Raw genomic sequence first — 24536 nt, forward strand, 5'->3', positions numbered from 1 at the left:
ATAATCTTATACTTATATGGCCTTAAAATTATCACCAGAAACCTCTTAGATCAAATAAAATAAATTCAGCAAAGTAGTAGGATACCAGATGAACCCACACAGATCAGAAGAGTTTGTCTACTTCCACTCTCCCTTATTTCCCCTCCTCTCTCTTTACCCGTACACCTCCACCTTTCTCCTAGTATTGGGGACTGAACCTAGAATTTCTTGTACACTAAGCAAGCTCTTTACCACTGAGATATATGCCCAAGCCTCTTTTTATTTTGATAATTTATTTTGATAGAGTCTCACTAAATTGAATTCACTCTGTAGCCACGCCAGGCTTGAGCTCCTAATTCCTGGTAGGTGGGTTATAAACTTGCACTACTAGGCCTACTCAATAGGAAGCTGTTCTATGCGCCAACAATGAACTTACTAGGAAAAGAACAGGAAATTAATTCTGCTCAAAATAGCCACGAACTCCAAAGAAAATAGCTGTAAGTAAACCAAAGCAGGTAATAGACCTCTACAGTGAAAAATATAAAATACTGATGAAAAAAGGAATTAAAACACCATAAGGAAGAAAAATCTCCCATGGCCATAAAAGCAGCAAATCAATATAATTAAAATGCCCATATTACTAAAAGACATACTGATTCAATGCATCTCCACCAAAATATCAATACTATTCTTCATGAAGCAGAAAACCTAAAATTCCAAATACTCAAAGCAATCCTGAGCAGCAATGCAGGAGGCATCCTAGTGTTCGGTTCTAAGATGACTCTAGAGCTGCAATGAAAGCGTAGTATTAGCATAAAAGAGACGTGCTAATAGAGCAAATACAACAGAGGGTCAAGAAATAAACCAAGGCATTGGATTTTTGAGAAAGAGACAGAAAATACGTGTTAGAGATAACCTCTGTAGCAAATGTGCTTGAAAAGCAGGATGTGGAGGTCAATGAGATGGCTCAGATCACAAAGGCACTTGCCACCAAGCATGAAGACATGAGTTCAAATGCCCTGGCGTGGTGGACAGGAAGAAAAACCCCAGCAAACTGTCAATTGACTACTACATGTGCATCAACCCTCCCACATAAATAAGCAAATAAATGTGTTTTGAACGCTGGTGATACCTATAGAGAAACTTTTAGCTAGAGTCCTACATGAAATACAACTCAAATGATTCAAAGACCTTAACATACTGAGAATTTGAAAACATTCAAAGAAAAAAAATAGGCAATCTCTTCAAAACCCAGAGTGAGAAGTGGCTTTCTCTTTCCATGTCTTTCTATCCTGCATTTTCATTCACAATAGCCAAGTTATAGAAATCAACCCAGGTACAATGTAGTATACAGACACACAATAGAGTACTAGTCATCCACAAAGCAAAACAGAGTCAATGTCATTTGATGGAAAACACATGGAACTGGTGATATAATACTAAACAAAATAATCCAGTCTCAGAAAAGTATCACAAAAGGTATCAGTTTCCTCTTACAGTGGAATCTGAGGGGCCAGAGACATGGCATGAAAGTAAAGGGGAGCTATTCCGGCAAGGAAAGGGCATCAGGACAAGCTGGGAGGAGAGACAGTGAGGAGAGCATAAGACAGGAGCATGGAGTGGGCTGATGGAGGTTATATGGATGCACAAGGACGTCACAATAAAAATCGTACTTTACACAATTCACACGGACTAACAGAGGTTGGATTTTAGTTTAGAGGGTCAATGCTCATACACTGGAGAAATGAGTGATGACGACTCAAGGCAAAGGAGAGTTAGGGTTACTATGTATGTTACTGTAAGTTACTCATATCACCCATGAAGCACACAGCGTTATGTTAAACTGCATTTAGATTAGGTACAACTATATATTACAAACTCTAAGTGTAAACACTAATTTTTTTTAAGATATGGGTGAGAGTTAGTGGAATAGCTAAGTAGATAAAGGCACATACTGCCAAGTCTGATGGTCTGAGTTTGATTCCCCAGGGCTTATGTGATGGAAGTGAGATTGACTCCCAAAGTTGTTCTCTGACTGGCATGTGCTATGACATGCGCGTGCACACATGCGTGCACACACACACACACACACACAAAATAAATGTATTCTTTAAAAAATATGACTAGCATGCTAGGAAAGGAAAACACTGGAATCGTCTCCAATGATTGGTTAAAACAAAAGTGCTAGCATAGTGGCATATGCCTGTAATCTCAACACTCAGGAGGCTGAGGCAGGAAGATCACAAGTTTAGGACCAATCAGGGCTACAGGGAAAGACTCTGTGCATCAAAAATATATACATACATACAAACATGCATACATATGATTAAAATTGCAAACTAGAAGAAAACTTACAAGTAAAGATGAGGAGAGAATTCTAGATAATGTTAAAGCGCGCACACACAAATAAATAAATAAATAAATAAATAAATAAATAAATAAATAAATAAGCATGCAACAAAACACAATGAGTACCTTCCAAGAGTCAAGCAATGCAGTTTTCCTCAGGATGTAGCATATATAAGGAAGAAGTAGAAAGTTGTACTGAGAAAATCAAAACAAGAACTGCAGTTATGCAGAGGGGAAGAAAGTCTGAACTAAACCTTTTCTACATTGTAGGTTCACACATTATTTTAACATGCTCACTGTACAGAGGAAGGATAGAAGGGGCACAAGTCTGTCTGCCTTTCTGTCCTGGCCTTCTAAGCTTCATGGGACTTGCTGTGAATGTGGTTCAGATAAACACTGGCATCTTCCACCACACAGAAATCCCTGATAAAGTACATGTAGACAAGAAGTCATGCTGTGTGGCTACGGATGTAGTTCACCTGGCAGAATATTTCCTAGCACGCTCTAGGTTCCAGCTACATGAGCCCAGCATGAACAAAAGTCATGCTTAAAAAAACAGCTGATCTATATAGTCTTACTACCACCACAGTGCTCAGATGCTATGCAAATGGAAACTGGTCAGAGCTGGTTAACTACATGGAATTCCAGCAGAGACAACTAAACTCCAGTGCAAAGTCACTTCCCAAATGTTGGGCAAGGGGTAAGCACCAATGAACATTAACTCAGATTACAAAACATGCCACAGAATGAACTGTTACCTAGAGAGACGATCCACCCATACAGCTAACAGGAAAATGTGCAAACAAGCTTTAGATATAGGACCTAATTTAGAAATTAAGTAAGGCTAAATATCCAGCAATAACAGGAAGAATAAAATATTAGAGGCAAAAAAAAGCAACCAAGAATAAAGAATAAAGGAGACTAAAATGTTGGAAATGAATACTCCTAGCCACATACTCGCTCTCTAATATACATGTAACCTACTGGTAAGGATTGAGAGGTTTAGGAGTGATGAGATTCTAAATAGTAAAAAGTGAAAGCTTCCCACAACGAATATAAGGGAAACACCTTTCACAAGATAAAAGGGGGCACACAACAGTAAGAGGACGACCTATTTACTTACTCACCTTCAGACAGTCTTGTAGATCACCACAAATTACTAACAAGTAGATGCATTTTAATTAGTTTGTGCGCACAATAGTGTCATGAATTAAGGCAGAAAGGGAAGGGCACAAAGAATACTAATTATACAGGAAGAACTGATACTTTGGCATTTTAGTGGCTCTCTCAATGAGGTGAGGAAATGAGTTCTGAGAATCTTGATTAAAAAGAATTCCAGACAGAAGAAAAGCAAACGACATTCTGGTGACAGCATGAGCTTTTTATAGAAGGTGGTTGAAGGCATATAAGAGTCACAATGATCAGCCCAAGACTGAGGCAGAAGAGAGATCAATGCAGATCTAGACTATGATTATACAGTCCGCACTGTTTCTTTCCAAACAGACCGTCATCTGGGGCCAGGGATCTCTCAGTAGGTAAAGCGACGATCTGGGTTCAGTACCTGCAACTCATCGTGGAAAGATCTAATTCCTGAGACATCCGCACACCCACACAGTCATTCATTCTTATTCTCTTCTCCCCCCCCTCTTTTTCTCTCTCTCTCTCTCTCTCACACACACACACACACACACACAGAAACCAAAAAATGCTTTAAAAAGTTTTAAAGATGTAATTGCCTAATTATGAATATATATACCTATTTGGCATCAAAATACAGAACATAAAGCCCCCAAATGGGAAGCACTACAGAAAGATGATTTTGTGAACAGAACAAGACGTTACTTACACCTATCAGAAACCACAACGACCAATCACAATTACTTAACACAGAAATGAGCAACAAGCTTCACTGCCACTGTACAGATGTCAGCACTATAGAAAAGGCTTTGAGAGGAAACGCAAGCACAAGAAAAGACACAGCAGAAGTAGGGGAAGAATGGAAAGAGAAGACTGCTATAAACTGGGACAAGGGAAGACAGACCAGAGCGGGTCATCATACAGTAAAGGTGCGCTCGGAATGAGAGACACTTTGACTCCAGGGAAAGGAGTGGAGTTTAACCAAAGGACATCAAGGGACTGAAGGAAATGCTAGGTGTGGGCCCAATTGTGGGCGGAATGAATATACAAATTTAGCGGGGCGGGGTGGCACACACAATTAATCCCAGTACTCTGGAGGCAGACAGGTGGATCTCCCTATGAGTTTGAGGCCAGGCGGGCCTACAGAGAGTTTTCCAGGGCAAGCAGAGTGGTTACACAGAGAAATCCTGTAAAATCACGTCCCACCCATCCCCCAAAGACCCCAAAATATAGATATATAAATAGTCATTTAATAATCACAGTAACACAGCCAAAAAGAAAACAAGGGTCTGGATATAGAAATGGTGCCAGAATGCAGAAATGGGCTATCTGTGAGCCACATTTTGAAGCGAGGAGAAAAAAAGAAAAATACATAAAAGGAATGGGCCTGGGAAGACGGCTCCCTGGTTAAGGGTGTGTGCTCTTCTTCCAGAGAACTACAAGTCCATTCCCAGAACCCACAGCAGGCTGCTACAGCTGCCAGCTCACAACTGTCTGCACTCCCCAAGACATCCAACACCTTTTTTTTTTTTGGTATCTGAAAACACTTACACTCATGTTTGCACTAGCTACATACAGACACATAATCAAAAGTAAAAGTAAAATATTTTTTAGAAACAAAAACTGGATTTGGTGACAAGCATCAGTGGGATAAGAAGTTGTTGAGAGAACTCTAAGCCTTCAAATCAAACACAGAGGAAAAGGGCCACTTGTGAACATGAAAAGCCTGGAAAGGGGACAGTGTATCAATATAAAGGAAACTGGATTTCTCTTTTGGATTTACAGAATTAGGAAATGATAGCTGAAAGAGAGACTGCATTTGTGTATGAAATGATCCACACAGTGACAACAGAACCGGTAAGGTCAAAAGGGTTTACCAAAAGCTGGCCTGCAGTATTGGATGTATAGGACCTAACAAAAAGGAGCTCTTCAAGACCTTTTCTTTTGAAAAGTGTTTAGCTACAAGCACACCCTATACTTCCTCGACTCTTCGGGATATCCACAGGCCTATTAATACAACTTTGGTTTCAAACGTTAAGCTCTTGGTTTGGGGAGAACGATGTGGTTAGCGCTGTGAGTGGCATCCAAAGTTAGGAACAGAAAGAAAAAAGCATGTAAGTAAACCAGAAAGCATTGAAGGAGAGTTGTCTATAAAATTCTGCAATAACTTTCTAACGCAATAGATACCAAAGAGAATAAAATGCAGGAAAAGTAGGGAAGAAAAAAAAAAAGGAAAAGTAGGGTAAAGAGTCGCAACTGAGAGGAAACAAGAGTCTAACTCTGACCTTTTTATGAAGGTAGGATCCCCAAATGAGCAACAAATTCCGTTTTTACTGGCTGAGGAAAACAACGCCAAGTACAGGCTGTTCTTGTATCAATTCTGCGTGAGAATACCTACTAATAGAAATCAGTGAACTAACCCTTACATTAACCCAACACCATTAACGAGGAGGGCCACCGCTAGAAAGATTTTAAAATGAGATGTAGGAATAGAAAAACAAGATAAATGAAATACAAAGATTAGCAAAAACTATCAAGTGACACCATTATCCCTTCTTTCGTTGTGGTTAATGCACCATCCTGATTGCCTGAAATACATTGTTTACAATCAAGAATGTAGTTCTAGAATACCACTGTTCTTGGAAATAAAAATAGCATTTTAAAGCGTATTCTATGATAGTCGCTTACGTCAACATCTATCTCTAAGACATTCCTCGGAGTGTCACTACTTTCCCTTAAAATGATCACTGTACTGGGCGTGGAAACAGGTTCCCCCCTCTATTCCCGCCCCCCGCCCAGCATCATGACAGAGACGACAGAGACAAGAGGCACTGCAACCTGATGACTCAGACAGTTTTCTTCATCTTTTAAAAGGCACGTACATCTAATTCTGCTTAAGCAACAGCGGTCTGGGAAAGGATCACACGCGAACGAAGAGACAAATCGCCAAGGAGTCAAAACACAAGCTGCACGCTGCCCGGTCAAGGACGACGTACGACAGAGAAACCGTCAGGTCTCCGGTGGACTAACTGCCCGAGAACACCCTGTCCGGGACCCAGCGCGCAGCCGGGCCGAGGAGCCTGGAGGGAGGGCCGGCCCACGGGCGGGGACGGGACGCGACCAACCACAACACCCGGCGGCCCTGCCCGCGACCCCGGAGGCGACGGGAGCCAGCGCGCCCGGCCGCGGACGCCACCCGCCACCCGCCGGCGCTCGGCCACTCACCGAGACGCGGGCAGTCACGGGCGCCGCGGCGGCCACTCGCCTGCCTCCGTCCGCGTCAGCTGCGGCGCCCGGAACCCAAACAGACGACCGCCCGGGCGAGCGCCGCCCTCCGCCGCGCCCCGCCCCGCCCCAGCGGAAATGACGCATCGCTGGGTGGGGCTTTCTGCTGCTAACCCTCCTAGACTTGCGCGACTCGCTGTGGCCGTGGGAGGGAGTCGGGTGCGAGTTGCCTGCGAGACGCTCGGTGGCGGCGGGAGAGCAAGCTGGCTCTTCGGTCGCGTGCAGGTCCATGGCTTTTAAGCTCAGTGCTGGATCTCAGCGTAGAGTCCCTAATGGCTTGGTTGCTGGTCGCCATCCGTTTTCAGCTGAGAGTGTCTACAGGCTCTGCGCGTGCTCTGTGTTGCCCCGGTCCCTGGGAACTGCTTTAAAAGCCGGCTGGGTCTGAGCAGACTGGCTGGACGCTGTGATACTGCAGTGGTGATACCTTCTCATTGTCTGTTTCTATTAGGCTACCCGGTCTCTCGACCAAAAAGCTATTTTTCGTTATGTTGTCCTGTGGAAGTGAGCGTATACTGCCCCACTGGTGGCCCTGTTATCAACACGTCAAAATTCTGATGGGTTTTGTATACCGGAGAGGCAAACTAGTGTCAACTAGTTAAATAGAGAGTCAGATGAGGTAGTCAGGGCTCAGGGTGGTAGGGTTCTGTAGCCCTATAAAATGAAGATGATTGTAAAGCCCTTTAGAAAGGGCATTACATGTGTTGCCAGACTCACTGAGTTTTTAATTAAGGGGGACCAGCATTACAGAGTTTAAGGATGTAGAGGGATTATAAAGTCAGAGGCCAGCCTGGTCTACATAGGGTGACCTTGACACTTTCTCCTCCCCTAAAAAAGAGAAAGAGGAGAAAAAAAAAAAAAAACAAAAACCAGAGCATGTTAGATGTGAGGGGACTCAAAAAATTTGGTTGTGTCCACCATAATGTCTGGAAAGCACTAACAGTGTATTAGCTATTAAGTAGCTACGCAATAGTTAAAATTTGTACCCCACAAATTAAAATTTAGAAGGGCTAGGAAGTAACTTTAGTTGTTGGTTTTTCGTTGTTAAAATACCCTGACACTGTTGAAACAGTGAAAAGCTTGTTCAGAACTATTGCTATAGTGAGCTATCGGGTCCAAGTTCTGACACAACAAAGAGTGGAATTTAGAGGCAACGGGCAAAGGGGGTGCCCCTTGGATGGAAGACTACAGAGGTGACATGACAAGCAAAGCTAACACATTCTTGCTGAGGGCAGGTGAGAGTGACCAGTGATCAAGGGTGGTACTCATTTTATACGACTTAGAGGATTTTTGCTAACACTGGTCTTAGGCCTAAGGAGCTCAAAGCATGACAGCTACCTGTGAAAAGGCATAAAAGGAACCTAACTAAATGTTCGTCAAGGAGTGAGTTCACCACCATACCCTCACCCTTTGCATTAATTCCTTGTTAGTCAGATAATAGAAAATGCCCAGGGTTGCCGGGCGACGATGGTGGCGCACGCCTTTAATCCCAGCACTCGGGAGGCAGAGGCAGGCGGATCTCTGTGAGTTCGAGACCAGCCTGGTCTACAAGAGCTAGTTCCAGGACAAGCTCCAAAGCCGCAGAGAAACCCTGTCTCGAAAAACCAAAATAATAATAATAATAATAATAATAATGCCCAGGGTTTCTTCCTGTATCAGAACTTTCCATGTAACTCAGTTCCTCCTATCCCTCCCTTTCCTTCCTTGTTAATGACCAGACCTTTAATCAATAATGAAACTTGGTGGATCTCTCATCGCCAGCTCCTGCCATTCTGTCAGCTCTGTTTTCTTGTTTTCCTTGCTGTAGAGCTTGCTGCTTGTCAGTTTTACAGAAACTGGTTCTACAGTTTGTAACTAACCTCTCACCCAGTGTCTTGCGCAGGTAGTCATCTTTCAAAACTGCAGATGCAGTCGTGTGTTTTCCCAGAGCAGAAAGCTTGGTCCAGCAATCCATCTCCCGTAAACCACAGAGTCATGGGTCATGATAAGATTTGACTGTGTGACCTCTTAACACCTGTCCTTACCCCCAGTCCCAGAGCCTGAGGGTATAGCGAGTTTTTCTCTGTCCTGCCAAGCCAGTTCCCCAATCAAAACACAGAGACTTATTATTAATCATGAAGGCTTGACTGATAACTTAGGCTTGTTTCCAACTAGTTGTTACAACTTAAATTAGCCCATATGTTTCAATCTATGTTCTTTTATGTGCCTCAATTACCTTTACTTTGTAATGCCCATGCTGTTTGTTCTGCATTTCTGGGGTCTCCCCCTTCTTCTTCCCAATGTCCTGTGTGTCTGGAAATCCTGCCTAGCTATTGACTGTTCAGCTTTTTATTAAAACAATCAGAGTGACATTTCTTAAGTGTACAAAAACATTATTCTACAGCATAGGGCATACTAAGGTCTGGAGTTTTATTTTTTTAAAACAAGTTACTTCTTTTTTTATAACTGTACTCTTTTTCTTCTCTTTCAACAAGCCTGCATACATTTATCCAATACTGTGACCCATTTAGAGGTCTTTTTTAAAATCTAAATATGCCTTTATTGTGTATCTGTAATTATTTTCTGACCAGAAGCACCTTTTTTTTAAAATTCTAAGCAGGCGTGGCTATGGCCAACACAGCCCTGCCTGCCTGCTCCGCCCAGTCCAACATGGCAGAGTCATGTTCGCTGCCTCTGAGAGCCATGTACATTGCCCCATTTTTAGGCACATAGCAGGTCTGTGTTGCCATTAAGCAAGTTGCAGCACTCTGCTCACAGACCCCATTTAAATGCTCAGCCACCTGAAGGAGCCAGAGTCCATGCTGGCAGCATGGACCAGGAAGGCCACTATTTTGATACCACACTTTTTTTTTGTTGTTGTTGTTGTTGCTTGTTTGTTTTTTGGTTTTTTTGTTTTTGTTTTGTTTGTTTTTGATACCACTGAATCTGGAAGACCTATCTTAAAAGAGCTGCAGCATACTCCCATCAATCAGAGCCCATCTGAAAAAAAAAATGTGGCTAAACTTTGCTTTTTAGTGTCTAGAATTCCTTTCCAATCCCTCTCAGGTTTATGTGGATTTAGCTAGCACACATTAGAGCACTAATCTGTTGTTCACTGACTCTGTTGGGTGCCATGTTTATCATAACCAGAACCTGGAAAAAAGCTAAATGGCCCTTGATCAAAGAATGGATAAGGAAAATGTGGTACATTTACACAATTTACTACACAGCAGAAAAAAATGACAGCATGAAATTTGCGGGCAAATGGATATATCTAGAAAATATCATATTGAGTGAGGTAACCCAGACCCAGAAAGACAAATATAATATGTACTCATAAGTGGCTTTTAAGCATAAAGCAAAGAAAAACCAGCCTACAATTCACAATTCCAGAGAACCTAGACAACAATGAGGACCCTAAGAGAGATGTACATGGATCTAATTTACATGGGAAGTAAAAATAGACAAGATCTCCTGAGTAAATTGGGAGTGTGGAGATCATGGGAGACGGTAGAAGGGGAGAGGAGAGGAAGGGAGGAGAGCAGAGAAAAATATATAGCTCAATAAAAATAAAAAAATGAAAACATAATTAGTGTCAGATCTGTACAGTTCCAGTTCTCTACAATCAGGAGCTTCTACTTGTTAGCCTTGTATAATCTTTATCACCGATGCCCAGATTTTATCTGCTTGTTTTCTGGAAACTTCGGTTCACATATTTAGGCAACTCTTAAGGACCAAGAGAGACTCTTGGCTGACAGTTAACAGAAAAATGGAGGCCTTAAGTCTGTAGTAGCAGGAACTGAACTGAATTCTCCATCAATCTAGTAGACCCTTAAATGTTTGCACTTTTTACTTTACTAATATATATTTATTGTACAAAATAATGGCTTTAATTATAATCTATTAATCACACTTAATTGAAAGCACATTCCTTCCTCAAACCTACGTATAAAATCCTGTTTCTGCTGATACCTTGAGTTCATCCTTCAGAGACCTATGACAAAACACCCAGCCAGTAATTCAAACAGATCTATTGAACTGTGACATAATACACTTGCTTTAAGCCACTAAATACATAATGTTTTGTTTCAACAAAATTCATCTAATTAGCTGCATATAGTTCGGAGCTACAAAAGGGAAAATATTTTTACCTGTAGCACAGATGTTGTATTTAGTAGACATTCAGTAAATATTTGGTGAGTGCATATTAAATGAATTTAAATCATTGAGTCAAAGCTTTCTGAGTGTCATTTGTATGCTTAGCACCAGCATTTCATTACATGTGAAGAGGGCACCTTCATGGATCTCAAAGTTAAAACTTCCTTGGAGTGGCGGATAGGACAACTTTTAAGCCGAGTCTTAAGAGATCGGATTGTGAGGAGGAAGGCAGGTGGCAGGTGTATTGTATGCAGTAAGTAAGGAAAGGCCAGGGCTTTACAGGGAGAAGGGACACCATGATGGAAGGCAGTGAGGGAGGAGCTTAGTCACTGGGTGCTCATCATGATGTATGTATGAAAGTGACTGCTTGTTCCTTCTTCTTAGTAATGGAAACATGTTAAAAGGGTTGGCTGACAACTGGAGCTGAACATGTGCTTGTTATTCCAGGTGCTTTGAGTCCCTGTCAGACTTTAAGACAAAAAGGTATACAGTAAAGTGTAAGCTTTTCAATCGATTACTTTTGGTAGTGAGAGAGGGCAAAGCTTGAAGGAGATGATGAGCCTGTTACTCTGTTTTCCTCTTTAGACTGTTAATAAAACCATTCCTTTACCACACCAAAGTTACCATCAAGAGTTGCTTATCTATATTTTAGATAAGCTGAATTTTTCTGCTTGCCTTGAGGCCAGTTTATCTAACTTCCTGACAGAAAAATAAACCAATATAAGATAACTTTCTGGATTAAAAAAAAAGCACAGTAGCTTTATTGTTAGACTAATCATATCCTAGATTTTTCCAAAGAACTCAACACAAAGTTGAAACCTATTGACACACTATAAGTTGCTTCTGAATCTGAGATGCATTTTATTGATTAGCTAATATTTGTTGCCTTATTTGTAGAATATTTCATCCAGTTAAAATTTCAGAAAAATAATCTAAAAATGCTCCTGATACTCAATTTTATGTTGCTTTCTTATAAACAGGTATCAGTATTTGTATTGCTTAACTTCAGAGATAGAAGGGCTAGAGTCTTACCATCCCTACTTACTGGTTAAAAGACTATGCATATAATTACTTCTATAAACTTCCCTTTTCTCACATTGAAAGTTCTCAGAAACCCGGCTAAATCATTCAAAGGTTTCATGACCTATGGCACAGGAATGAGGTGTGGTGATTGGACTCAGGCTGCCTTCCCTAAGGCCCTCAGCAGTGCCCTAGCATGTTGGGTCTTCCCTGAAAGCAACTGCTATCACAGACCTCAGAATTCATCTCAGGACAAAAGAGTGTAGACTTACTATTATTATTAGTGTGATTAAGCTCACACTGATCTACCTATTATCCCATCCAATTCCCTCTTTTTTTTTTCCAGAGATCCCTCAGCCTACATTATTTTCACCCGAACCGCCAGCCCTAAACCAATTATAATCAACCCCAATTTATGTCTTTAGCCCTGAGGACAAACTTTGTTAGGAGAGGGGATGTTGACTTCTAGAATTACTGTGTGGGAAATCCTGTATATGTATTGCTTTTATTGGTTAATAAATAATCTGCCATAGCCTGTGATAGGATAGAGTAGAGCTAGGCAGAGAAAACTAAACTGAATGCTGGAAGAAAGAAGGCAGAGGCAAGGAGATGCCATGTAGCTGCCAGAGGGGAAAGACATGAGCTGCCAACTGGAACCTTGCTGGTAGGCCACAAGCCTCATAGTAAAATATAAATTAATAGAAATTGGTTAAATCGAGATGTAAGAGATAGCCAATAAGAAGCTAGAGCTAATAGGTGTCGGGGGCCAGCCTTAACAAAATACCTTTCTTCCAGAGTGGAGGTGTGGGAATTTAGAAATATAGTAAAGAATAGAAAGATGTGAACAAAAATAATAACTCAGAAACCATAGCATAGTATTGGGAGGGTATTTCAGTGAGTACTGAAAATTTGTCCATGTTTTATTTCCAGCAGCTTAATATATCCCTGATTTCAAAAGGTAGGAGTAGAACAAAAGGACTGCATTAACATGCTAATTGAAAGCCATGGGGTACATTAATCTCTCATGCCCTTGACTCAAGCCCTAGACCAAACACTTTGTAGGCAAACTACTCCCTGGGTGTAATCCCAAGTTATTTCCACAAAGGGAACTAGAACTGAGTTGGATCCTTAGATTTTGTTTTATGTAGGAACCAACTACTTCCCTGTTTCTAGTCTGGCAACTAGCCACACCTGTTTACAGTAGTCTTGAGAGAGCAGAACTCTGATTTACAACTAGGTGGGACCTTTGTTTGAGTTAGAAGCAGAATAATCTTGAATGAACTAAAAACAAGTCCCAAACTCTCTGACCTTTGGCCTCTTTGGGCCTCCACAAATAGGCTGAGCATTGGTTTAAATAATATAGTTTCTGTGTGATTATTTCGGTTCTGGGCAGCTGGGAACATACAAGCAACCTCCTACAACACATGAGTACTACATTTCTCTCTGGGAACCGCAGTGACTAGGAATACTGGCAAGCATAGTAGTATTTGAAAAGGAATCTCACAAGCTGTGCTATCTCACTGGTCCCCCTTTAATCAAATTTTGAACTACTAACAACATTAGGGTACAAAGGAAGAAAAATAAAATAACTACATCAGATTCAGATCATCAAGGAAGAGAAGTATGGGGTAATTGTAAAATATGTAAAATAGTATCCTTTGAACTGATTTTTCAATGCAAAGAGTTCCATGGGGTCTTCTAAAAATATGGATCTCCAGGCTACATACCTGAAAGTTGTAATTAAAAATGTGGTGGTGCTCTGGAATGGTATTTTTATGTTTCCGTGTGGTCAGATATAAAAGACTAAAGCAATAAATGCAATCCTGTCCCAACATTATTTTGTGACTGGTCACTCCTCAGCCTTCCACGCCAACAGCCACATTCACAGGGACACTTCTGGGACTGTCCATGACCTTGTCCACAGTTCAAAACATATTACGTAGTGTCTGGAGATTACCCAGATCCTCACAAAGAAAGTGGGTGTTACCAAGCCACTGTGAATCCCTCACTAATGTTACCCATCCCCCCCGCCCCCCAGTTTGGGCACCAAGAGACTCTCCAGAGGAACAAGCCCTTTTGGTCTGGCCATTGATAATGAACTAAAACTTTTAATCACCCTGGTTGTCTGTAACTTTCTCTTGTGGATCATCTAATTTGGATGCCCCCAGTGAGATCAGCCTTCCTCCTGGCTTTTTTAGCCAGGGAGAGGTTGCAATAGAGGGGGCCCCCTGTCATGACAAACGTTCAGGGCCCTGGTCATCTCATGGAGTCAGGAGAGGTCTGAGTGACTGTTGTGTTCCCAACACCAGAACGGAGTCCTTCTGAGGCCCATAGGAGGTAAGTCTGTATAATGAATCAGATCTGGTTCAGGCTAAAGAGGAATAGGCCCAAGGAAGTCTCCTTGGCATTAGAGATATCATTTTTAAAGGATGCTTTCTTCTCCATTTCCCTAGCACTAGTGAGCCAGTTAATATTTGCCTTTGAATAGACTGGTCCAGTGTCCAGTGAGACCACCTAACCTGGACATGGACACAACTACCAAAGGGTTAAAAACATTGCCCTACACCCTTTGACAAGGTAGTACAAAGAGATTTAACAGAATTCAGGCTGTCGCACCCTAATTCACCCTTGCTCCCATGCGTAGATGATCTTCTATTGCCAATAGGCAATATGGCCACCTGCTCTAGCTGCTCTTGATATTGGGGTATCAGGTTTCCATGAAAAAGGCTCGGCTCTGCCAGACACAGACAGCCTTTGACGAGGACCGAAACAGAGAAAGGCCTTTCCAGGAACTAAAGCAGACTCTAACCTGAGGCCCAGCTTTGGACCTACTGTTCCACCTTTTCATTCATGAAACCCAGGGCATTGCATAGGGCATTTTGACTTAGATCCTGGGACCCTGGCAGGGGCCTATAACCTATCTCTCCACACGTCTGGAACTGATAGCCTCTGGTTGTCCAGACTATTTGCATGCCATAACCCAAACTGCGATACTCTTAAGAGAAACTGACCAGCTCACCCTGGGCCAGAATCTGACTTAATACTCGCAAGCTCTAAAATCCCTCTAAAATCCCTTTTTTTTTTTTTTTTTTTTTTTTTTGGTTTTTCGAGACAGGGTTTCCCTGTAGTTTCTAGAGCCTGTCCTGGAGCTAGCTCTTGTAGACCAGGCTGGCCTCGAACTCAGAGATCCGCCTGCCTCTGCCTCCTAAGTGCTGGGATTAAAGGCGTGCGCCACCACCGCCCGGCCTCTAAAATCCCTCTTAAGGGGCAAATGGCTGGAGAATGTCAAATACCTACATCACTCAATATTGGAGTCTGTTATTTGATCAGCCCATCTCGTGTTTGATGCTGTGCAGTCTCAACCCAGCAACACTGATTCCCAATGACCACCCTGAAATCCCTCTCTGTCACTGTGAGGAATTGCTGGATATAGCTCAGGTCAGCCACTCACAACTGCAGGACACTCCTTTGCCTGAGGCAGAGGCTGGTCTGTTTATCCATAAATGCAGCCTGATTGTCAGTGGAGTCCTGAGAGCTGCAGTACAGAGACCTCCGATTAGATACAAGCCTTGCCACAGGGCACATCTACCCAAAATGCAGAGCTGACTACTTTCACCTAAGCCCTCTACTGGGAAAAGGACAAATTAGTAAACATTTACACAAACATCAGAAGTGCTTTTATGTTTATGCCATAATTTACAAGAAGAGAGGCCTACTTACTGCTAAAAACAACCATTGAAAACAAAACAAAAAATTCTTACTGTTAGTAGACTGTACCTGCCTGCCCTTGGGTTCCTGACAGGGTTTGTCCTCAGCTGCAGCCACTGAGAACACCACCTGTACATTCACTGTGCTTCCATTTAAAAAGGCCCTGCCACCTCCCATCTCTGTGTGTCTCTGTGTGGGTCTGTTCCTCTCTCTCTCTTTCTCTCTTTCTCTCTCCCTCTCTCTGATTTTCTGCCTGTCAGTCTACCCACCCATCTCTCTCTTCTCTTCTACTGCTCCTGTCCCCAGAGATCAGTCTCTCCCCTCCCCTTCCCCTTTTTTATGTCTTCTTTCCCCTAATAAAAACCCTTCCATGTTTGTGTGGTGTCTTTCTCTCTCGCAGTAATTTTTAAAAATTACAACATTGATTCCCTGTCTGGGAAAGGCTCTCCTGGTGCTTTCTCCTACCTGCAGGCAGTCTGAGGCACTGCCTGGAGCCTTGCTTCTCTGGATCACTGGGACCCTCCATTCAAAACTGGCAGGATTGGTGAGCTCCTCTCCCTTCCCCATCTCATGAGTATGCGTGAGGACCTGTCCCGTCCCCGTTTGTCCCGCCGCCTCCCCCCCCCCCCCCCGCACTCTGCCTATCTCTGTCTCTTCTTCTCTCTTACTCTCTCTTCTCTTCTGCTGATCCCGTCTCCAGAGGCCAGTATTCGCCCTCCACCCCCCCACCCCGTTCCTTTTTCTAGGTTCCCTTTCCCCTAATAAAAACCCCTCCACGTGAACTCTGTAGAATGCTGTTTGTTATGGTTTTGGTCCCTGGTCTCTTTAAAAGAACAAGTGTTTCTTTCTCTCTTGTGGTGCTTTTCTTTTTTTAAATTACAACACCTACTCTCCGGTAGCTCTGCCTTGTGAAATGCACGCAGCTTCTCTCTTGGGCCAGCTCAACATCACGCCTACAGCTTTGCTTGAAGTCCTATGGTCTCGGAATTTCCAAGCTCCTGAGGTTCTCCACTGAAACTTAAGCTTTCCCTCTGCAGCTCCCAACAGTGGGTTTTTGGGAACTCTGCAGGAACTCTCACCCTGGCAAATGTTGCCCGGTCTCAGTGGCTCTCTAGAATGGTGGAGCAAGCTTCCAGGACCCCTTCAATCTTGTATCTCTCATGCCTGCAAAATCATTAACAGGTGAATAATGCTGCCATCATCCAGGGATAGAGCCCGACCCTGGACCACAGCTGCATTGGCTTTTTAGTGGTGACCCTTTAGAAACATCTTTCCGGGCAGATGCTTCTGAGAAGTATTCTTTCAGGGGAGGTCTCTGTGACCGTTTATGCTTTCCTTCCAAATGAGTTTTCATTCAGGAAACGGAGCTTTGGATGATTGCGGTTTTTCCCTGCACACATTTCCTGTCCACTACAGGATTCTAGGTTTCTTTTTAATGCTGCTAAGCCCTATAACAGTTACTTTGAAACTACCGCATTGATAATTTTATACTTGTTCATACTCTTCACAAAAATGAATTTTTAATATTTTTCCTGCTTTAGTTTTTCTTCTATTTCAGTGTAGACCTGGATGAGCAGTAACAGTAGCCATGCCACAGACTGAGCGCTGCCTTGAAATTTCCCGTCAAACAGATTTGTCCATTATTTTCAAATTAAACTTTCCTCCTTGTCCATTATTTTCAAATTAAACTTTCCTCCAATTCTTTATCAGGATACCAATAAACAATTCTTGGCCCAGTTTCTGATAGTCATTGTTGTCTCTGAAGTGGGCTCCGCTGTCCTCGCAACTCTTGCCTTCCACTCCCCAATCAGAATAGCTCATTAAGGTCAGCTTGCAAAATCCAAGGACTTTTGTAGCCAAAGTAGCAACTCTTCTGAATTCCAGCCACAAAACAGTTCTCACAGACTGAAAACCACATGGTTAGGTTGTCACAGCAAGGCCCTCATTTTGTGTACCATTTTCTGAATGAGTTAAACATTTGTTGGCAGTGTGTAAAATACTCTCATGAAAGCAACTCATGAGGGAAAGCCTCACAGTTTGATGTTCTTAAGGTTAATCCTCAGGGTCAGCTTCACAGAATCTGCAATAATTTGGGACCTGGACCTTCGGGTGTCTCTGGGAAGAGAGTCTCGATGTACTGGGATGAAAACACGCACCACTGAGGGTGGCAGCGTTCCTTGAACAGGATGTGGGGAAGCAGAGGAAGGGAGGTGAGCAGCAGCACACACTTGTCCACTACCTTCTGACTGTGAAGGTGATGGAGCCATCTGAAGGGTCGGCCACCTTCCCTTGCCTATGGTAGACGTACTCTTAAACACTGATCAAGAGCAAACCCTGCCTCCATTCGGCTGTGTTAGAATATTTGATAACTGTAGCAGAAGAAAGGCTGAGGCAAGCCCAGTGATGTGGCTTATCTTGGCAAGGCAGGCAAGGGAGATGGGATCTTGAGGCAGCTGGTTATATTCAGTCCAATGTCGAGAAACAGAACAATGAATGCCCATGCTTGGCTAGCTTCCTTTTTTGGCACAGTTAACAACACAAGCCAGGAAACAGTGGTGCTCTTCTTTAGTTATCTCAAGCAACCAAGATCATCTCTCACAGACATGCCTAGACACTAGCCCAACCTAAGTAATCTCTCATAGCTGTGTCAAGAATCTTGCCCCTTAAGTTATTACAAATCCTGTGGAGTTGACAGCATTATCCATTACACTTGGCTTAAGCTCAGTTGTGGAGACACTCGGTGATGAGTCATAGGTGAAGTAGCTCAGATGATCTCCACTTTGTAGCACAGCCACTAACTTCATAAGATAAGGCCCATGCAGCATGGTTGGTGAACACACAATTGGACAGGTTGGAGATCTCATACCTTCTGACCTCAGATTCCAGCGTACACATGGTATGGTATGGCATGGTATGGTATGCAATTGAAGGAGGATAGCTTTTTTTTTCCTTTTTTTTTTTTTTTTTTTTTTTTTTTTGGTTTTTCAAGACAGGGTTTCTCTGCAGCTTTTTTAGAGCCTGTCCTGGAACTAGCTCTTGTAGACCAGGCTGGCCTCGAACTCACAGAGATCTGCCTGCCTCTGCCTCCCGAGTGCTGGGATTAAAGGCGTGTGCCACCACCGCCCGGCTCAAAGGAGGATAGCTTTATACCCTCTGACCTCATGTGTAGGGTTCTATATGGTACATCAGGGACAGAATGTGCAGCAGGAGTGGAACCAGGGATTGTGGTGTCCTCTGACACCATGAACCAGAAGAGTGTGCCAATGGCGAAGGACTGTGCGTCCTGTCACCCAACTGCTCAGAGTGCATGTGTGTGTCTAAGATAACATCCTCACATATATTATAAACTGTAAAAGCTGGAGTGCACTGTGTCTGCCAGGGGTAGAATGGGCAGACATGTATCTTCAAACCTCACAGCTGGAATGTATGGGGTTGGGCAGGATAAGCACTAGAGATGGGAGTTGAGGACTGGGGAACAGGTGTTTACGCACATAAACCTATAGGAACCATTTATTGCTCAAATCGCCACAGAGAGACTGTCTCAAGGGAATGAAGTGGAAAGGAAAGCCAGGTGAAGTGGTGCACTTCTTTAATCCCAGCACTTGGGAAGCAGAGACATCCAGATTTCTATAAGTTCAAGGCCAGCCTGGTCTACAGAGTTCCAGGACAGTCGTGACAGCAGTGAGATCCTGTTTTCTTGTTCTTGTTGTTGTTTGGTTTAAGTGAAAGTAGCAGAACAGGACACCCAACCTTTTTCTTTACATGAAATGCATAAGCGCATGCACCTGAAAACATGTATGCATATGCACTACACACACACAAACACACACACTTGCACGCACGCAAGCATGAATGAATGTGTGCAGGAACACATTCATGCACACAAAAAGCAATATATCAAGAATAATGTAAGATGAAGATAAATCAGTACAGCCTTGTTTCTATTTAAAATACAATTCGATTTTATAAACTTTGTCACAAAGAAAACACAAGATTCTGGCAATTTTTGAGTGAAGTGTTTCAAGAACTTAAGAAAAGTGAGATTATTCAAGTTCTACAGTACAGAGAATCTTTTGAAGTAGCACAGTCATAAAATATGATTGTTTTTAAAAGACAAGGAGTGAAAATTGGGTGTGAAGCAAACCCACAGCATATTGACCTGAAAGCCCACACCGGAAATGCTGGGAAGTAAACCAAGCGCTGGAGCCATGGCTCTGGAGGAACAGCTGCACATACGTAGTCCATCACTGTCCTAGTGAGCTAGAGTGCTTCAGCCTCTGTGGACTGTGAGGCTGCATTTTGTGAAACAACCAGACTCTGAGGAATGACAATTCTCTGGCTCCATAGAATGAGTTGATACAGATTCAGAAGGTAGAGCAGAGAATCATAATGCTATGACGCAGCGTTCAGAGTCTCTACGTGGTGAAGTTTCCCAGCTAAACACACAACTGCTTCACTCAGAACAATCCTAAGTGGGGTACAGTGCCACTTCCAGGGAGCTGGCAGCAGACATCTGTGGCAGGAAGATAAAATGGCAAGCTTCAGGTGTTTTAAACCAGACTTACTTTGTATTTTGTCCATTGATGAAATGTTCACAATTTTGTGGTGGTTTGCCATAAACGAAAATCCTGGCTAACTGAAATATTTACTAACAATTAGAAATAGATCACCTGTGAAGATACAAAGCAAATTTAAGGTTTTTTTTTCAACACAGGGTTTCTCTGTAGCTTTGGAGCCTGTCCTGGAGCTATCTCTTGTAGATCAGGCTGGTCTCGAACTCACAGAGATCCTCCTGCCTCTGCCTCCCGAATGCTGGGATTAAAGGTGTGTGCCACCACCGCCCGGCCATAAAATAACTTTCAAGTCAGGAGACTAACCACTCAGGTGAAGATAATTATGAAGATAATTATGAGAAATTGTCAAAGGCTTGACTTTAAAACTTCATTCATGTAAGGAATGTTTGGGAACGGCCAATGAATCACTTTTAGTATCTCTGGGATTTTAAAGTTTTTGAGTTTCATGTACTTGTTTTTATTGATTTTATGTTGAGATAAAAAACAACTGGTACAGGAATAAATATTTTGTGATTTTTCTGAGTGGACCCTTAAGTTGAAAAGAATGGATGAATATTTTTAACCATACTAAACCTCTCAACCACATCCTATTTAAAATTTAAAAAAAATGTTTTCACTTCCTTTGATCTTAATTTCCTATGGAATTTCTTCTCTTTGAGGGGGGCTTTATAACTGAACTTCTCTTATGGATAGGTTTCTCTTATGGATAGACTTTACAACTGAACATTAATTAAGTAGTTAAATTGCATTTTGCATTTGACTTTAATAACCACCATCAATCAAATCTGACCACAACACAATATATTTTTGTGGTGATTTTCCATTAATAATTGAGGCCCTACTTGGTGCCAAAGATGAGTAAGTTCTGGCCTCCACTTCTTAGGGACTCTGAATCACAGAAATTGGTAAGAAAAGGGTAATTGCAACAAAGCAAGGTTTAGTAACAATGTGATCAACTGTATGTGAGGATAGAGGAATAGATGGACAACTTATGTGTGTATAAGAGACTCAGACATTACTAGAGACCCTTACTTATACTCTCTGTCCCTGTTTTCCTGAAAAGTTTAGTCTTACTCAGATTAGCAACGAAGAAAGAGAAAGAGGAGAACTTTGGGGTCTATTTCTCCTATACTGTGGTGGTTTGAATGAGAATGGCCTCCATTTGAAAACTTGGTACCTAGTTGGTGAAACTGTTTCAGAAGGATTCAGAGGTATGGCCCATTTAAGGAAGTCTGTCACTGGGGGATGGTCTTTGAGGTCTCAAACGCTGAATGTGGACACAATTTGACCAGCTCTCTCAATTTCCTACCATCATTTTCTTCCCACCTTGGAGGACTCTACCTTCAAACTGTAAGTCAGAAGCAACTCTTTCTTTCTTTCTTTCTTTCTTTCTTTCTTTCTTTCTTTCTTTCTTTCTTTCTTCTTTCTTTCTTTCTTTCTTTCCTTCTTTCCTCTCTCTCTCTCTCTCTCTCTCTCTCTCTCTCCCTTTCTTCCTTCCTTCCATCTTCCTTCCCTCCATTTCTCTCTCCCTCTCTCATTCCTTCTTTTCTTCCTTAAGTTGCATTTGGTCAGGTATTTGGTTGCAGCAAGGCAAGTATACAGAAACTAAACTAGAAGGTAGACTGCAGTCGATGTGCTGAAAGGGTCTCAGATAACAAAACACAAAATATTAGCGAGGTAAATCAAATTGTTGTTTAATTAACACTGACAAGGAATAGATGTTTTATACTGAATGATTTTGTGGGGATGTTTTGAACAGCTTGCAGAGTGTGATTGACTTGTCATCCTGTATTACTTCAAAGAGCCCTTATTTTAAAACCACACAATTATTGAGTCGATTCACTTATTTTTCATTTGTGATTCAGATACATTCTAGTTTTCGTGAATTAATTTTTATCTGGAACAAAGATTGAATACTCAGTAAAAATGACCTCATTTCACATTTATGATATTCCAGCCCATTGTATACATTTAATTACACCCTGCTTTTAATAATAGGAAGTCCAGACTAAGCAAACTAAAGATTAGTTCTCTCTGAAACAGAGTCCTGCTTTATTGCCTCTCATTTTGAATTATAGTTCAGTAGCTAAGAAAACAAGAATGAATCTTACACATTGCTTTCCAGTGATCCAAAACCATTGATCTTGTGCATTTGTTTCCCAATACCACATAACTTGAACATTATAATTTAGTTCCTGAAAGTCATGATTTAGAATGTGATTCGTAAGCTCCAGGTTCAGTGAGAGATCCTTTCTCCAAAAATAAGGTGAAAAATGAAAAAGATACCTAACACTCACCTTTTACATCCATATGCATGTGTACACAAACACGTCTGCACAGATCTCAGTCTGCTTCCTATTACTGTGATAAAACACTGTGATGAAAAGCAATGTGGGGAAGACAGGATTTATATTGGTTATATAACCTGAGTCACAGTTCACTGAGGGAAGCAGAGATATAGGGCATGAAGCTGGAGGCTGGAACTGAAGCAGAACCATGGAGTAATCATGCTATTTACCGGCTTGCTCTCCATGGCCTGATCAGCTTGCTTCCTTATACAGCCAATGACAACCTACCCAGGGGTAGCACTTCCCAGTGGGCTGGGACCTTCCTCATTAATCATCAACCAAGAAATGTGCCAGAGTCCTGTCTGCAGGCCTATCTGATGGATGGATTCTCAATTTTCCTTCTTCCCAAATGGCTCTACACACACACACACACACACACACACACACACACACACACACAAAACCACTTTCATGTTAACCCCTAACTTCTTAACAAGATTATATTTTTTAAAATGGTTATGTTGTATTTACTCTGCTTTAACTAAGTAAGTAGAATTATGTACTCCAATATGGTTTGACTTTCTGTATTTTGTGTGAATATTTGCTCATCTGTGCTTATCATTAATTCAATGGCAATACCTAAATCCTATCTAGTAGATGTGAGTTTTCTATGAAGATGTTCAACATATTTGCTAATCTGTCCATTGTTGTCTTCCTGAAGAACTCTATTTCTGAACATTCTGTCCTGGCTGCCCTCTAGACTTGTAAAGGTGCTGTTGGACTGTAACCACTTTTAGCAACTTACGATTCCTTTTGCTTCTATTCTGTCTTTTTTTTTTGTTTTGTTTTGTTTTGTTTTGTTTTTTCGAGACAGGGTTTCTCTGCAGCTTTAGAGCCTGTCCTGGAACTAGCTCTTGTAGACCAGGCTGGTCTCGAACTCACAGAGATCCGCCTGCCTCTGCCTCCCGAGTGCTGGGATTAAAGACGTGCGCCACCACCGCCCGGCTCTATTCTGTCTTGAATTATCTTCTTACTATTTCTCTTTGTAGATCAGCTGGATAATAAATTACCATCTAAAATTATTCCAGAAAATAATTATCAAGACTTATTTTTCTATAATCTATTTTACAACAGACTCTTTAACAAGGGTTCAGTAGAGGCACTTTCATGAGAACTTGAATCAAACAATTCTACCTTAGATATTCTCCCTACTTAGAATTTTCAGATCATTGATTACTTGTCTGCTTGCTTACATTACAGCCGTTAAGAAGCTTAAGTCATTGTTTCAACTGAGATCTCACTTTGATGCATAAGCATGGGATTCTCTTGCTTTAGCCTCTCAAGTAGCTGCAATGACAGCTGTGCTTCACCATGCTCAGGGGTTCCTTTCTGGGTTCTGTTCCTTTATTGCTTTTTATTGCAAATCTTTTTGGGTTGTTATTGTTTTGTTTTTAATGTTGCCTTAGTGAGTACCTATTGCCATTTACTGTTCTAGTCACACAGTGGGTTGTTTCATTTGGAATACATGTTCTGATCTATAAAAATTTTCTTTCATTATTTCTTTCATTATTTTCATTTATTTTTTTCTCGTCTACTTTTCTAACTATGCCCATTGTTTAGATACTGAGTCTCCTGGATATACTGTTGAATATCGCATACTGACAGACTGCATGTATTATGATGGCTCTATAAAACTTTAATGGAGTTTAAAAGTTCTATTGCCTAGTGATGAAGCTATAAAAATACCATAGTACATGACACTATGGACAAGGCCGGGTGACACTGGTTTGAACAAACTCACGACATTGCCAGACTCATGAGAGTACAGTACATAAAATTATTATATATGTAGACAGTAGGAGATAGTATACATGCATAGTACTGGACAATGATAATGAGTTGCTAGCTTATATACATATACAGAATTTTTTATTGTGCTTTCATAGTGCAGTCCTCTACTAAAAATGTTTATTGTAAAACAGTTTGCCATGCTTTTCTAAAAGCAACTAAATACACTCATGTTTACTACACCTCATGAGACTCTTTTAACACCTAGAAGCCT

General features: G+C 41.8%; 1 protein-coding gene across 4 annotated transcripts in view; it reads right to left on the minus strand.

The window, feature by feature from the left end:
• Positions 1 to 23324, minus strand: part of Pnpla8 (patatin like phospholipase domain containing 8) — a 61936-nt gene extending 38612 nt beyond the window's left edge. Inside the window, exon 1 of one of the 4 annotated variants that reach the window (XM_038335630.1) lies at positions 22484 to 23324. The gene's annotated coding sequence lies outside the window, so the exon portion shown is untranslated. Of the gene's footprint in view, positions 1 to 6347; positions 6643 to 6690; positions 6813 to 22483 lie in introns of those variants that run through there. The other 3 variants (XM_038335631.1, XM_038335628.1, XM_038335629.1) reach the window with 3 other exon arrangements.
• Positions 23325 to 24536: the final 1212 nt, after the last annotated feature.

Source organism: Arvicola amphibius, chromosome 7, assembly GCF_903992535.2.
Source record: "Arvicola amphibius chromosome 7, mArvAmp1.2, whole genome shotgun sequence".
Taxonomy (NCBI): domain Eukaryota; kingdom Metazoa; phylum Chordata; class Mammalia; order Rodentia; family Cricetidae; genus Arvicola; species Arvicola amphibius.